The following is a 13,595-nucleotide window of genomic DNA, read 5'->3' as shown; positions in this document are numbered from 1 at the left end:
AAAGCCATGCAGCCAAAAAAGAATGCAGCAGTAGGGCAGGGGAGGTTCATGAGCTTGGGAAATTTCCCAGTCACTGAACACTCTTAGTTCTGCTGCAGCAAGGGTTTAACAAAAAATCACTTAGGTAAAAGCAAGCCAAGCAGGCAGGGTTGGGAGAATTTCTGGGCTGTGGACTGTTTAGGCCTTTAGGCCATCCACCTGGTTGGTGTGGAGTTCAAATCCACGTGGGGTACCAGATGAAGAAGGATGCTTAAAAGAAATCCCACACTAGCTCAGAACTGACAATAATAGAAGGTTATTTATTTAGGGATAGACTCAAACATCACAGTCATCTGTTGGAATGGGGAACAGCAACCAAATCCCACAGCTGGAAGAGAAGACAAACATGTACTTTAGATTAGCATAAATAGTATAAGAGGACATGCCCAAGTAGGTGGGTAACTTAAGATTACTCTCAGTAGGAATTTCTTCAGCACACCTCCATTAACTGTGCGAGAATCCCATCATGAACTTCTGACAGGCATTCCGGAATGTCTTAAATTCCAACCTGTTCAGAACTCAGAATCTAGGTGAGTCCCTGTATAATAGAGACATGCAAAGACACAAGAGATTACACCACATGCTGCTACTCTTCCAAAGGCAGTATATGAAAATAGTGATAAAAATGTGGGACTGTTAGTCCAATACCTGAGGTCACTTTAAAAACATGTTTCTTAAAATATTGAATATGGAGTATATGTAATTGATGGTATTGTTGTCAGATTTGCATTATGGTGTTTTTATTACATAGAACAAAGACATGAGTATTAAGACTGCTGAGGATTAGTGGCAAATTAATAAAAAAATAATACGTGTGGTTTAGTGATAAATGTTGTTATTTTGTTCAATGCTGTCTACTCAATGAATGGGCATACGTAGACACTGACAGCAATGGTTAAGGCTCAACCCTGTTTTGTCTCCACATTAGAAAAGTACACCTATAAGAAACACAGGGAACTAAAAGGCATGATTGATGGTCTTCAGGTGTTACTGCCAAGAACTGAACTTTTCAATAGTAATGTGTATAGTATATATATATATATATATATATATATATATATATATATATATATATATATGGTAAGATAACAAAACATTATCCTGGAGCCTGTTGCAAGAGTGGACCAGATAATCTCCCAGAATGAGTTCACAGTGAATGCTGAAAATCAATGTAAGGGGGTTGGTATATCAGTTGATATTTGTAGTATGAGGGCCAACTTGTTGGGGTTTCTATCCCGCCCGGTACCCCACAGCAGGCAAGCCCAAAAGAAAATCACACACAGGACTCCATAAGATTATAAACTGATTGACCCATTAGCTCAGTCTTCTTATTAATTAATTCTTACATCTTATGGTAACCCATAATTCTTGTCTGTGTTAGTCATGTGGCTCAGTACCTTTTCCAGTGGGGCAGGTTACATCTTGCTTCTCTGTGGTCTAGGCAGGAATGTGGAGGGAGTTTCCTGCTTCCTAGAATACTTCTGTACCCATTGGCCCACCTCTACTTCCAGTCTTGTTGAACCACCTATACTTCCTGCCTGGCCAATCAGCATTTATTTAAAATATGATTGACAGAATACAGACAATTCTCCCACATTTTTTCCCTCTTTTTTTAAACAAAGGAAAATATCCATAGTCCATTTGTTGGGAATGTGGGCGTAGTATTCTAGGCTACTTCCGGCTAGTTGGAGGCACCGATAATCTTATGGGGACTTAAGAAAATTAGAATTATGATCAAGTACTGACTGTAGTATCCTGTGAGTCTTGATCATCTCAGGCAGCAGTCTTGAACCTGTTCTGGATGTAGAACTCAGACATCCAGGCCATCTGTTCCTACCGGGGATTTCTCAAGGGGTCTTCCTTGATCAAATATGAATTTTCTTAGCTCATAATGAATCCACAGACTCTCATTTCCCGTGGAAACAAAAGAAAATCCTCTTCTCCAAAGTAACATACCTTTTGACTTCAATTTTGAAGCCAAGGTACTTTCAAAATACCTGTCTTGGATTAATTCAGCAGCATTTATAAGCAAATATCTTTTAGCAGCTGTTGTTCCTTCCTCAGCATTCAAACAATTCAAAGAGAGCATAATAGCATACAGTATCAAGATTATCTGTATATTTTCCATCTTTATGTGGCTTTATTTTAACTTCTATTTCTTTTATTTTTACTTTTGCTTTTTGAGACAGATTCTCTGTATATCTTTGTCTGGAAATAACTCTGTAGATCAGGCTGTCCTTGAACTCACAGAGATCAGTCTGTCTCTGCCTCCCCAGTGCTGGGATTAAAGGCATGTGCTCCCACACCTTGAAGTCACAGAGGTCAATCTACTTCTGCCCCTTGAAGTCACAGAGGTCAATCCACTTCTGCCTCCCAGGCATTGGGGTTAAAGGTGTGTACCACCACACTCAACTACTCTCTTTCTTTTTACTTTAAGAACTTTAACTTTTAGTCTGCATGTATTTTTTTTAACACACTGTAAACTATTTAGAGGTTTTCTTCCTCTTTGAGTCTCTCTTTACTGTATATCTCTCTTTTTCTGACCACATGAGCCTTTAATTTACTAAGCAATATGGAGAGCCATGGCTTTGACTAGTAGATCCAGTCCATTCCTTAGCTTTCCAGCCTCATAGCAGAGGTACTGCTGTAGCCATTTTTATTGCCACAACTCTTGTGTTTCAAGGTACCTGCCAGCAAGCAAGCTGATCAGCTTTTCATCAACATCATTTAAGTGTTTCATGGCAGGACCTCTTAAAAGAGCTGCAAGGTTTTGCAGCTAAAGATGAGTCAGTAAGCCTCTCTTAAATGAGAGCGCTTGCTTACCTCTAACAAGCAGAGCAGACCCCAGAAATTGCTGCTACCAAGAAAACATGCTTTACTCTATTCTTTTCCAAGCTTTCTGTGGATTCAGTTATTAGATATAAGCTTATGATGCTTTGGAAAAGTTCTTTTTTATTTTCACAGAGGATGAGACCCTGTGGATTGCTTTTATTCCAATATGGTATGATAGACCACACCCTCCTGAAAGGTTGTTGTGAACACCCTCAAAAAATTACTTCAGCCCGCTTGCCATCCTGGCTTCCATCCAGCAGGGGCCCTGACTTCTAGCAGAGGACCATCTGTGGGGTGAGTTTCCTTCGGGCCGTGGCAGGGTCCCGGTGAGGAGGAGCTTGGCTGTTCCCCGACCCATAGACGCCCAGGTTGCCCTGCAGTGCTGGCTACCCCCTCCCGCCTGCCATCCTAGCTCCCATCCAGGTACGAATTCCTATATTTCTCCCTTCCCCCTGGGGCCATAAAATTTCCCCAGCTCAGCTGCCTTGCAAGCTGGGCCTTGGCTGTAGGCACAGGTCGGCTCGAGGCAGTTCCTGGGTCCTAAAGGCCTCCCTGAGGACTGGTGGTCCAGGTGCCAGCTCAGCCACATTCCTGACCAGCAGGGACCCTGACTTCTAACAGAGGGCCTTCTGTGGGGTGAGCTGGCTTCGGGCCGTGGCAGGGTCCCGGCGAGGAAGAGCTTGGGCGTTCCCCGACCCCATAGACGCCCAGGTCGCCCTGCAGTGCTGGCTACGCCCTCCCGCCTGCCATCCCGGCTCCGATCCAGCAGGGGCCCTGACTTCTAGCAGAGGACCATAGGTGGGGTGAGTTTCCTTCGGGCCGTGGCAGGGTCCCGGTGAGGAGGAGCTTGGGTGTTCCCCGACCCCATAGACGCCCAGGTCGCCCTGCAGTGCTGGCTACCCCCTCCCGCCTGCCATCCCAGCTCCCATCCAGGTACGAATTCCTATATTTCTCCCTTCCCCCTGGGGCCATAAAATTTACCCAGCTCAGCTGCATTGCGAACTGGGCCTGGGCTGTAGGCGCAGCCTGGCTCGAGGCAGTTCCTGGGTCTTAAAGGCCTCCCTGAGGACAGGTGGACCAGGTGCCAGCTCAGCCACATTCCTGACCAGCAGGGGCCCTGACTTCTAGCAGAGGGCCATCGGAGGGGTGAGTTTGCTTCGGGCCTTGACAGGGTCCTAGTGAGGAAGAGCTTTGGCGTTCCCCGACACCACAGTCTCCCAGGTCGCCCTGCAGTGCTGGCTACTCCCTCCCGCCTGCCATCCCAGCTCCCATCCAGGTACGAATTCCTATATTTCTCCCTTCCCCCTGGGGCCATAAAATTTTCCCCAGCTCAGCTGCCTTGCAAGCTGAGCCTGCATTGTAAGCGCATCCAGGAAAGAGGGAGTGCCTGTGCTTCAATAGCCTGCCCGAGGAAAGGTGGGCATTCTGTCAGTGAAGTCCCTGCCCAAGAAGGGAACCTGACCCGGTAACAGAAGTTCCAATAGAGAACATTTGAAGTAAGAGATGGGCAGACGCCAAGGCAAGACCTCATCAAACAATCTGAAAAACAACATGAAAACACCAGATCCCAAGGACCCTACAACAGAAGGGCTTGAACACCTTAACCCAGAAGAAGTGGAAAAAAGTGCCATTATGAAAGCAATAGAGTCCCTTAAACAGGATAGGAATAACTCCCTTAAAGAATTGAATGAGAAGTATAACAAAAAGTTTGAAGAAATGAGTATAGAAATAGATGAGAAATATAACAAAATGTTTGAAGAACTAAGTAAATCCGTGAATGAGACCCTGAGAAACCAAGAAAAAACAATCAAACAAGTAAAGGAAACAGTGCAAGAATTGAAAACTGAAATGGAGGCAATGAAGAAAACACAAACGGAGAACCGGCTGGATATGGAAAACCTAGGTAAACAAACGGAGACTACAGAATCAAGCATAACCAATAGAATACAAGAGATAGAAGAACGAATCTCAGAATCTGAAGATACCATAGAGAAAATAAATGCTCTGGTCAAAGAAAATGGCAAATCCAACAAATTCTCTTCACAAAACATTCAGGAAATCTGGGACACAATAAAAAAACCAAATCTAAGAATAATAGGGATTGAAGAAGGAGAAGAACTGCAGATCAAAGGCCCAGAAAATATATTCAACAAAATTATAGAAGAAAACTTTCCCAACCTAAAGAATGATATTCCTATGAAGTTTCAAGAAGCATACAGAACACCGAATAGACTGGATCAGAAAAAAAACATCCCCTCGCCATATAATAATCAAAACACAAAACATAAATATTAAAGAAAAAATTTTAAGAGCTGCAAAGGAAAAAGGTCAAGTAACTTATAAAGGTACTAAATCACCCCTGGGTCAAGGAAGAAATAAAGAAAGAAATTAAACTCTTCAGTGAATTTAATGAAAACCAAGACACAGCATACTCAAACCTATGGGACACTATGAAAGCAGTGCTAAGAGGAAAGTTCATAGCACTAAGTGCCCAATTAAAGAAAATGGAGAAAGCACACATTGGAGACTTAACAGCACACTTGAAAGCTCTAGAAAAAAAAAGAAGCTGATTCACCCAGGAGGTCTAGAAGACTGGAAATAATCAAACGGAGGGCTGAAATCAACAAAATAGAAACACAGAAAACAATCCAAAGAATCAATGAATCAAAAAGCTGGTTCTTGGAGAAAATCAACAAGATTGACAAACCCCTAGCCAAATTAATCAAACGGCAGAGAGAGAACTTGCAAATTAATAAGATCAGAAATGAAAAAGGGGACATAACCACAGACACAGAGGAAATTTAGAGAATCATTAGATCTTTCTATGAAAGTTTATATGCCACAAGGTTGGAAAATGAAAAAGAAATGGACATTTTTTTAGATAAGTACCATATACCAAAGTTTAACCAAGAACAAGTGAACAATCTAAATAGACCTGTTAGTCGCGAAGAATTAGAAGCTGTTATCAAAAATCTCCCTACCAAAAAAAGCCCAGGACCAGATGGTTTCAATGCAGAATTCTATCAGAACTTCCAGGAAGAGCTAATACCTATACTCCTTAACGTATTCCACAATATAGAAACAGAAGAGTCATTGCCTAACTCCTTTTATGAAGCTACAGTTACCCTAATACCAAAACCACACAAAGACACAACCAAGAAAGAGAATTACAGGCCAATCTCACTCATGAACATCGACGCGAAAATTCTCAATAAAATACTGGCAAACCGAATCCAAGAGCACATTAGAAAAATTATCTATTATGATCAAGTCGGCTTCATTCCAGAGATGCAGGGCTGGTTCAACATACGCAAATCTATCAATGTAATCCATCATATAAATAAACTGAAAGAAAAAACCATATGATCATCTCACTAGATGCTGAAAAAGCATTTGACAAAATTCAACACCCATTTATGATAAAGGTATTGGAGAGACTGGGGATACAAGGATCATACCTAAATATAATAAAAGCAATATACAGCAAGCCGACAGCTAACATCAAACTGAATGGAGAGAAACTCAAAGCCTTTCCACTAAAATCAGGAACACGACAAGGCTGTCCACTCTCTCCATACCTCTTCAATATAGTGCTTGAAGTTCTAGCAATAGCAATAAGACAACATAAGGAGATCAAGGGGATTCGTATTGGAAAGGGTGAAGTTAAACTTTCGTTATTTGCTGACGATATGATAGTTTACATAAGTGACCCCAAAAACTCTACCAAAGAACTCCTACAGCTGATAAACACCTTTAGTAACGTGGCAGGATACAAGATCAACTCCAAAAAATCAGTGGCCCTCCTATACACAAAGGATAAAGAAGCAGAGAGGGAAATCAGAGAAGCATCACCTTTCATGATAGCCACAAATAGCATAAAATATCTTGGGGTTACGCTAACCAAGGAAGTGAAAGACCTATTTGACAAAAACTTTAAGTCTTTGAAGAAAGAAATTGAGGAGGATACCAGAAAATGGAAAGACCTCCCCTGCTCTTGGATTGGGAGAATCAACATAGTAAAAATGGCAATTCTACCAAAAGCAATCTATAGATTCAATGCAATCCCCATCAAAATCCCATCAAACTTCTTCACAGACCTTGAGAGAACAATAATCAAGTTTATATGGAAAAACAAAAAACCCAGGATAGCCAAAACAATCTCATACAATAAAAGAACTTCTGGAGGCATTACCATCCCTGACTTCAAACTCTATTATAGAGCTACAGTATTGAAAACAGCTTGGTATTGGCATAAGAACAGAGAAGTCGACCTATGGAATCGAATAGAAGACCCAGATATTAACCCACAAACTTATGAACACCTAATTTTCGACAAGGGAGCTAAAGGTATACAATGGAAGAAGGAAAGCATCTTTAACAAATGGTGCTGGCATAACTGGATGTCAACCTGTAAAAAAATGAAAGAAGATCCATATCTATCACCATGCACAAAAATCAAGTCCAAATGGATTAAAGACATCAACATTCATCCGTCCACTTTGAACCTGATAGAAGAGAAAGTGGGAAGTAGTCTACAAGATATTGGCACAGGAGGTCTCTTCCTAAGTAGGACCCCAGCAGCACAGACAATAAGAGAAACAATGAATAAATGGGATCTACTGAAACTGAGAAGCTTCTGTAAAGCAAAGGATACTGTCAGTAGGACAAAAAGGCTGCCTTCTGACTGAGAGAAGATCTTCACCAACCCCTCATCAGACAAAGGTCTGATCTCCAAAATATACAAAGAACTCAAGAAACTAGGCACTAAATCTCTCATTAACCCAATTAAAAAATGGGGTACTGAACTTAACAGAGAATTCACAACAGATGAACTTCGAATGGCCAGAAGACACTTAAGGTCATGCTCAACCTCCTTAGCTATCAGGAAATGCAAATCAAAACCACTTTGAGATACCATCTTACACCTGTCAGAATAGCTAAAGTCAAAAACACCAACGATAGCCTATGCTGGAGAGGATGTGGGGTGAGGGGAACACTCATCCATTGTTGGTGGGAATGCAAACTCGTGCAGCCACTGTGGAAAACAGTGTGGCGGTTTCTCAGGAAACTGGGAGTCAACCTCCCTCAGGACCCAGCAATTCCACTCTTGGGAATATACCCTAAAGATTCCCTAACATGCTACAAAAGCATTTGTTCTGCTATGTTCATAGCAGCACTATTTGTAATAGCCAGAACCTGGAAACAGCCTAGGTGCCCCTCAATAGAAGAATGGTTAAAAAAGGTGTGGAACATATACACATTAGAGTTTTACTCAGCGGTAAAAAACAATGACATCTTGAATTTTGCATGCAAATGGATGGAAATAGAAAACGCTTTACTGAGTGAGGTAAGCCAGACCCAAAAAGAGGAACACGGTATGTATTCACTCATAAGTGGATTCTAACCATAATTAAAGGTCTTTGAGCCTATTATTCATGATCCTAGAGAAGCTAAATAAGAAGATGAACCTGATGAAGATTATTTAGCTATCCACCAGGAGGTAGGAAATAGACAAGAGTCCCAGGTAACCTCGGGTGCATGGGGGGGGTGGGAGGGGAGAGGATTAGAGAGAAGGGAGTAGGGGAGGAATGGGGAAAGTTCTGTGGCCTGGGATGGGGGGGGAGGGAGGAAGGATGAATATGGGATCAGGGAAGAATATATTTCAACTAAGGGAGTCATTTTAGGGTTTACAGGAGACTTGAATATATATGGGAACCCAGGTCCAAGGAGAGATCCCCCAGATTGCTCTCTGGACAGAGGAGAGGGTGCCTGAATCGGCCGTGGCCCATAACCATACTGATGTATATTTTGCTTATCACCATAGATCCTTCATCTGGCGAAGGATGGCGATACAGTCGGAGACCCACATTGGAGCACCGGACTGAGCCACCCGAGGTCCAAATGAGGAGCAGAAGGAGGAAGAACATGAAAAACGAAATCACACGGTATGTATTCACTCATAAGTGGATTCTAACCATAATTAAAGGTCTTTGAGCCTATTATTTGTGATCCTAGAGAAGCTAAATAAGAAGACGAACCTGATGAAGATTATTTACCTATCCGCCAGGAGGTAGGAAATAGTCAAGAGTCCCAGGTAACCTTGGGTGCATGGGGGGGGTGGGAGGGTTGTTGGAAGGGGAGAGGGTTAGAGAGAAGGGAGTAGGGGAGGAATGGAGAAAGCTCGGTTGACCGGGATGGGGGGAAGGGAGGAAGGATGAATGTGGGATCAGGGAAGAATATATTTCAACTAAGGGAGTCATATTAGAGTTTACAGGAAACTTGATTATATATGGGATCCCACGTCCAAGGAGAGATCCCCAGATTGTTCTCTGGACAGAGGAGGGGGTGCCTGAACCGGCCTTGGCCCGTGACCATACTGATGAATATTTTGCTTATCACCATAGATCCCTCATCTGGCGTTGGACGACGATACAGATGGAGGCCCGCGTTGGAGCACCGAACTGAGCTCCCCAAGATCCAAACGAGGAGCAGAAGGAGGAAGAAAATGACGAAGGACTGCGAGGGATACTATCACCCACTGATACAAGGGGTCGGATCTAATGAGAGTTTACCAAGGCCAGATGGACCGTGACTGAACGAGCATGTGATCCAACCAGATTCTCTGAATGTGGCCGGATTTTCTGAATGTGGCTGGCCTGCAGTCTTTCAGAGAAGCCATTGACAAGGACACTGGGACTGGTTTCCTCTGCATATACTGGATTTTTGGGATCCAGTCTGTTTGGATGCTCACCTTCCTGGACCTGGAGTGAGGGGGGAGGAACTTGGATTTCCCACAGGGCAGGAGACCCTGACTGCCCTTGGGGACAAAGAGGGAGGAGGAGAGGGAGGGGGGGAGTGGGAGGGCGTTGGGAGGAGGGGCGTAAATGGAAACTTTTTATAATTTAATAAAATTACTAAAAAAAAAAAAAGAAAAACGAAATCAGTACTGCGAGGGATGCTATCACCCACTGATACAAGGGAACGGATCAAATGAGAGTTTACCAAGGCCAGTTGGACTGGGACTGAACGAGGAGGTGATCTAACCAGATTCTCGGAATTTGGCCGGATTCTCTGAATGTGGCTGGCCCGAAGTCTTTCTGAAAAGCCATTGACTATGATACTGGGACCTGTTTCCTCTGCATATACTGGATTTTGGGATCCAGTTTGTTTGGACACTCACCTTCCTGGACCTGGAGGGAAGGGGGAGGAACTGGAACTTCCCACAGGGCAGGAAACCCTGACTGCCCTAAGGGACGAAGAGGGAGGAGGAGAGGGAGTGGGGGGAGTGGGAGGGTGTTGGGAAGAGGGGCGGAAATGGAAACTTTTATAATTTAATAAAATTTACTTTCTCAAAAAAAAATTACTTCATTGAACTGCCAACTGAAATGAGCCTAGCACATAGGTTTTACTTTGAAAGACCTGAATAACAGCACCCCTATGCAGCAGGAAGAAGTTTGGAGAGAAATAACTACGTACATATTCCCAGATATTGTTTATAAATGTTCTTTTATATTTAAAGGGGGATATGATGTAGATATGAATAATTTGCATTGATTGAAATTTAAGGTCAATTTTGTTATATGTATATGTATTTCTGATATCAATTAAGGTATTGTGATTGTGTCATGAAGACAGACATAGAAAGACATTATGGAAATTCATTGATTACAGAAAACAGTAAAGGATATAATATTTGCGTAACAAAATCTTGCTGGTAGCTGGGGTATAAAATGACAAAAACAAAAAGAAAGATGATTTTGTCACTACATGTTATCATTGATCCTGCTGGGTTATATTAATGTTTCTACCTCTTAATATTCTGTGTTCTTTTTTTCCTACAGGAGCCCTAAACTAAGGATCCTAGATTTAAGGGAGGATTCTGGCTGCAATATCAACTGTCCAGAGATCAGTACTAAGTCACCTACATGCTTGCTCTCCTATGCTCACTCAGAGCACTCTATCTTGAAGATAGAGTCCCAGCATAGTATTGCAAGTTCAGAACCTGAGGTTCAACCCTCTAATCAGGCTATGGAATAAATAGTGAACATTTCCATTGTTAGTGGTATCACCTTAAGGGAAAATGAATATTTGGCTCTGCTTCTGAACAAAGTGGAAGACAGTTCAGGGTCTTTGCTTCTATGCTGCTGAGATTTGGAAATCGATAAATTGGGTGATAGGAGAAACATTCTGAACCATCTAGATCTCAAATGTCTAATCAACCTGTCAGAATTTCAGGGTTCTCTAATTAAGGTCAACAATCTTCTGGCTCAGGTGGGACAGCTGAGAAGATTTTGCCTATCTAGAATCACTTGTAGATCTTTGAATGGGAAAGTCTTCTGGAATTTTGTCTCCCACCTTAGGTGAATGAACCTCCATGAGTTTAATTTTTATTCTTTCATCCTCACAGATCATCTGTCATGTAGTAAGGGAATGGGGTACATACTGTGTTTCCAATATTAACCAGTTTTTAAGATGAGAGAAATAATTCTTAGATACTCTTAAAATTTCCATAACTCTTTCTCCTTCTTCCCCAGCATGGTCAATTCTGGAAGATTAAAAACAGAAATGTAGTGGTTTCTTTCTATAATTGAAGAGAAAAAAATGAGGTTACAAAAAGCATAGTCAGGTGAGCATGTGTAGGCACTGTGCTCATTACAGAAACATGGAGGTCAAAAGAAAAACGTAGCCCTTCTCTGGCCATCAAGAGTTAAAGAGAGGGAATTGAAAGATTTTATGTTCTTGCACAGGTGTACATATTCACACACCCATAGATGGTATTGTCACATCATGAGGAAAATCTCCAAGGTTCAGGCCATGACTGAAGAGGCTGTCATTTATGGAGTTTCCAGTTGGTTGCCACTTCTGTCCCCTCTCTTCTGAGCAGGTGAACTATCTCTCCCCCCCTTTGGTTATGTTGTATTTCCTATGTTGATAGTGTTTTCACTAAGTTTTTCATACAACTTTATAAGAATATGTTGTACAAATTGTCAAGGTTAAAATAGAATTTTCCAGGGTGGTAATGCATCTCTCACAGACCCACAACTATGTTAAGTGTGTGAAAGCTCACATAATTTGCTGCTGATTTTTAAAACAATTTGTTCTAGTTTCACAGTTATAGTTCCCCTCTTCTAGTCCTCATTTTTTGAGAAATCCTATTCTGCTTTCTCCCTGCAGAGTTCTACCAACCAGTTTGGATTTCTTACATCTAACGTTCTGTGAACTTTCTTTCAATGATTTCAAGTTTCTAGCTGACTGCCCTCAAGCCAACCATTTAAATCTTCTATCAGCAATAATCCAATGCACTGGGAAGACTGCAAACCCTTTTATAACCTCTTGCATAGAATTTCTGGCACCTTGCAGCATCTGGCAGTTAATCACTGTGTTTTAACAGATTCTATAGTTTCTGGTATCATCCCAGCACTCATTCATTGTTCCCAACTCAGAGTGCTCAACTTTTCCTCAAATCCTGTTAGTATGCCCATGCTCATGAGACTCCTTGAGAACTTAACACTGTTGATGCAGCTTAAATATGTGATTTATCCTATTCCATTGCATTACTATGGGAGATGGCATATCCAGGACAGTTTAGATAAGCAGAAAATTGCTGCAGAAGTTCCTTCTGCTCCTTCAGACAATAGCCGCTGAGATACCAGCTCATGGGGCGTGGTCTCTCTCTCTTTAAAAAAGCACCAGCTGTCCTCCCTTCTCTCTCTGGCTTCTGGCTCTGCTTCCGGCTCCTAGACTCCTTTCCTGATCGTGCAGAAGGCTGTTTTCTGGGATGGTTATCTGTAAGTTTTTCCCCTTTAAATAAATAACCATTCTATTAATCATAATTCCAAACTGATGTGGGATTGTTTGTGATTTACGCCTTCATCTGGCACCCAAACATTTGATTGTAGAACTCCTCTTCCCCCTGCTGGGTTGCCTGCTGCCAGCTCAGCTTGGCATGAGTCCTCCCTCAACTGTGGCCTGTACCCTGTGTGTGGAGCCAGAAGTAGAATATAAATTATCACATTATCACACAGTGGCTTTTCTTGCTGCAATTCTTTATATTTTCTCTCTACACACCTCAGATTGGCTTCAAGCCCCCAAGTACCCAATCATTTGCCTACCCATATGGATTTAAACTCCATGCCACCCAGGCTTCACAGGCCCAGACAGTCTCTGCCAACCTGATTTGCTCTTTTCTGAGTCGTTTTTAAATCTCCCTTGCAAGCACAGCACTTAAGTGGCATGAATCAGAGTGCAAGTGGTTGCCAAAAGCTGCAACCCCTCGGGGGTGACTTTGTCACATGGAGGCATACATGGCTTCTGGGTTGTTCTCTACCCCTGAATTTTGGGTTTCTGGTTCCATGTACTGAATTGATTTAATTACATTTACTTTGTTGAGCAACTCATATTTCCCAGTTTTTAACAAATACTAAGGCAGACACTGAAACAGGACACCATTTCCGTCACCTTTATTCTAGTCGGGACTTGGCAACAGCACCACCTGCTGGATAATAGGTAATATGACAGTTTTGATTTCCATTGCAACTTTTACTGCTTTCTTTACTAATACAATGGATTATATCATGAGAGGTTTATATGACTATGAGGATACCTTAATTTACTGGTTACTAGGTTTTTTATTCTTTTCCATATTCTATCATTAAGGAAGAATATGGCGCTCCTAAGAACAATACAATCTTTACGGACTAATAATGAACGTCTAGCTGAAAGAA

The 13,595-nt window shown here is 42.1% G+C and overlaps 1 pseudogene; it reads left to right on the top strand.

Annotated features, from left to right (window-relative positions):
- LOC125405583 (melanoma antigen preferentially expressed in tumors-like) overlaps nucleotides 1-12,516 on the top strand; it is a 221,725-nt pseudogene extending 209,209 nt beyond the window's left edge.
- The last annotated feature ends 1,079 nt before the right edge of the window (nucleotides 12,517-13,595 follow it).

Source organism: Myodes glareolus, chromosome X (genome assembly GCF_982192425.1).
Source record: "Myodes glareolus chromosome X, mMyoGla1.1, whole genome shotgun sequence".
Taxonomy (NCBI): domain Eukaryota; kingdom Metazoa; phylum Chordata; class Mammalia; order Rodentia; family Cricetidae; genus Myodes; species Myodes glareolus.
Note: the sequence above shows the minus strand (reverse complement) of the source record. Positions and strands in the feature narration are given on the sequence as shown.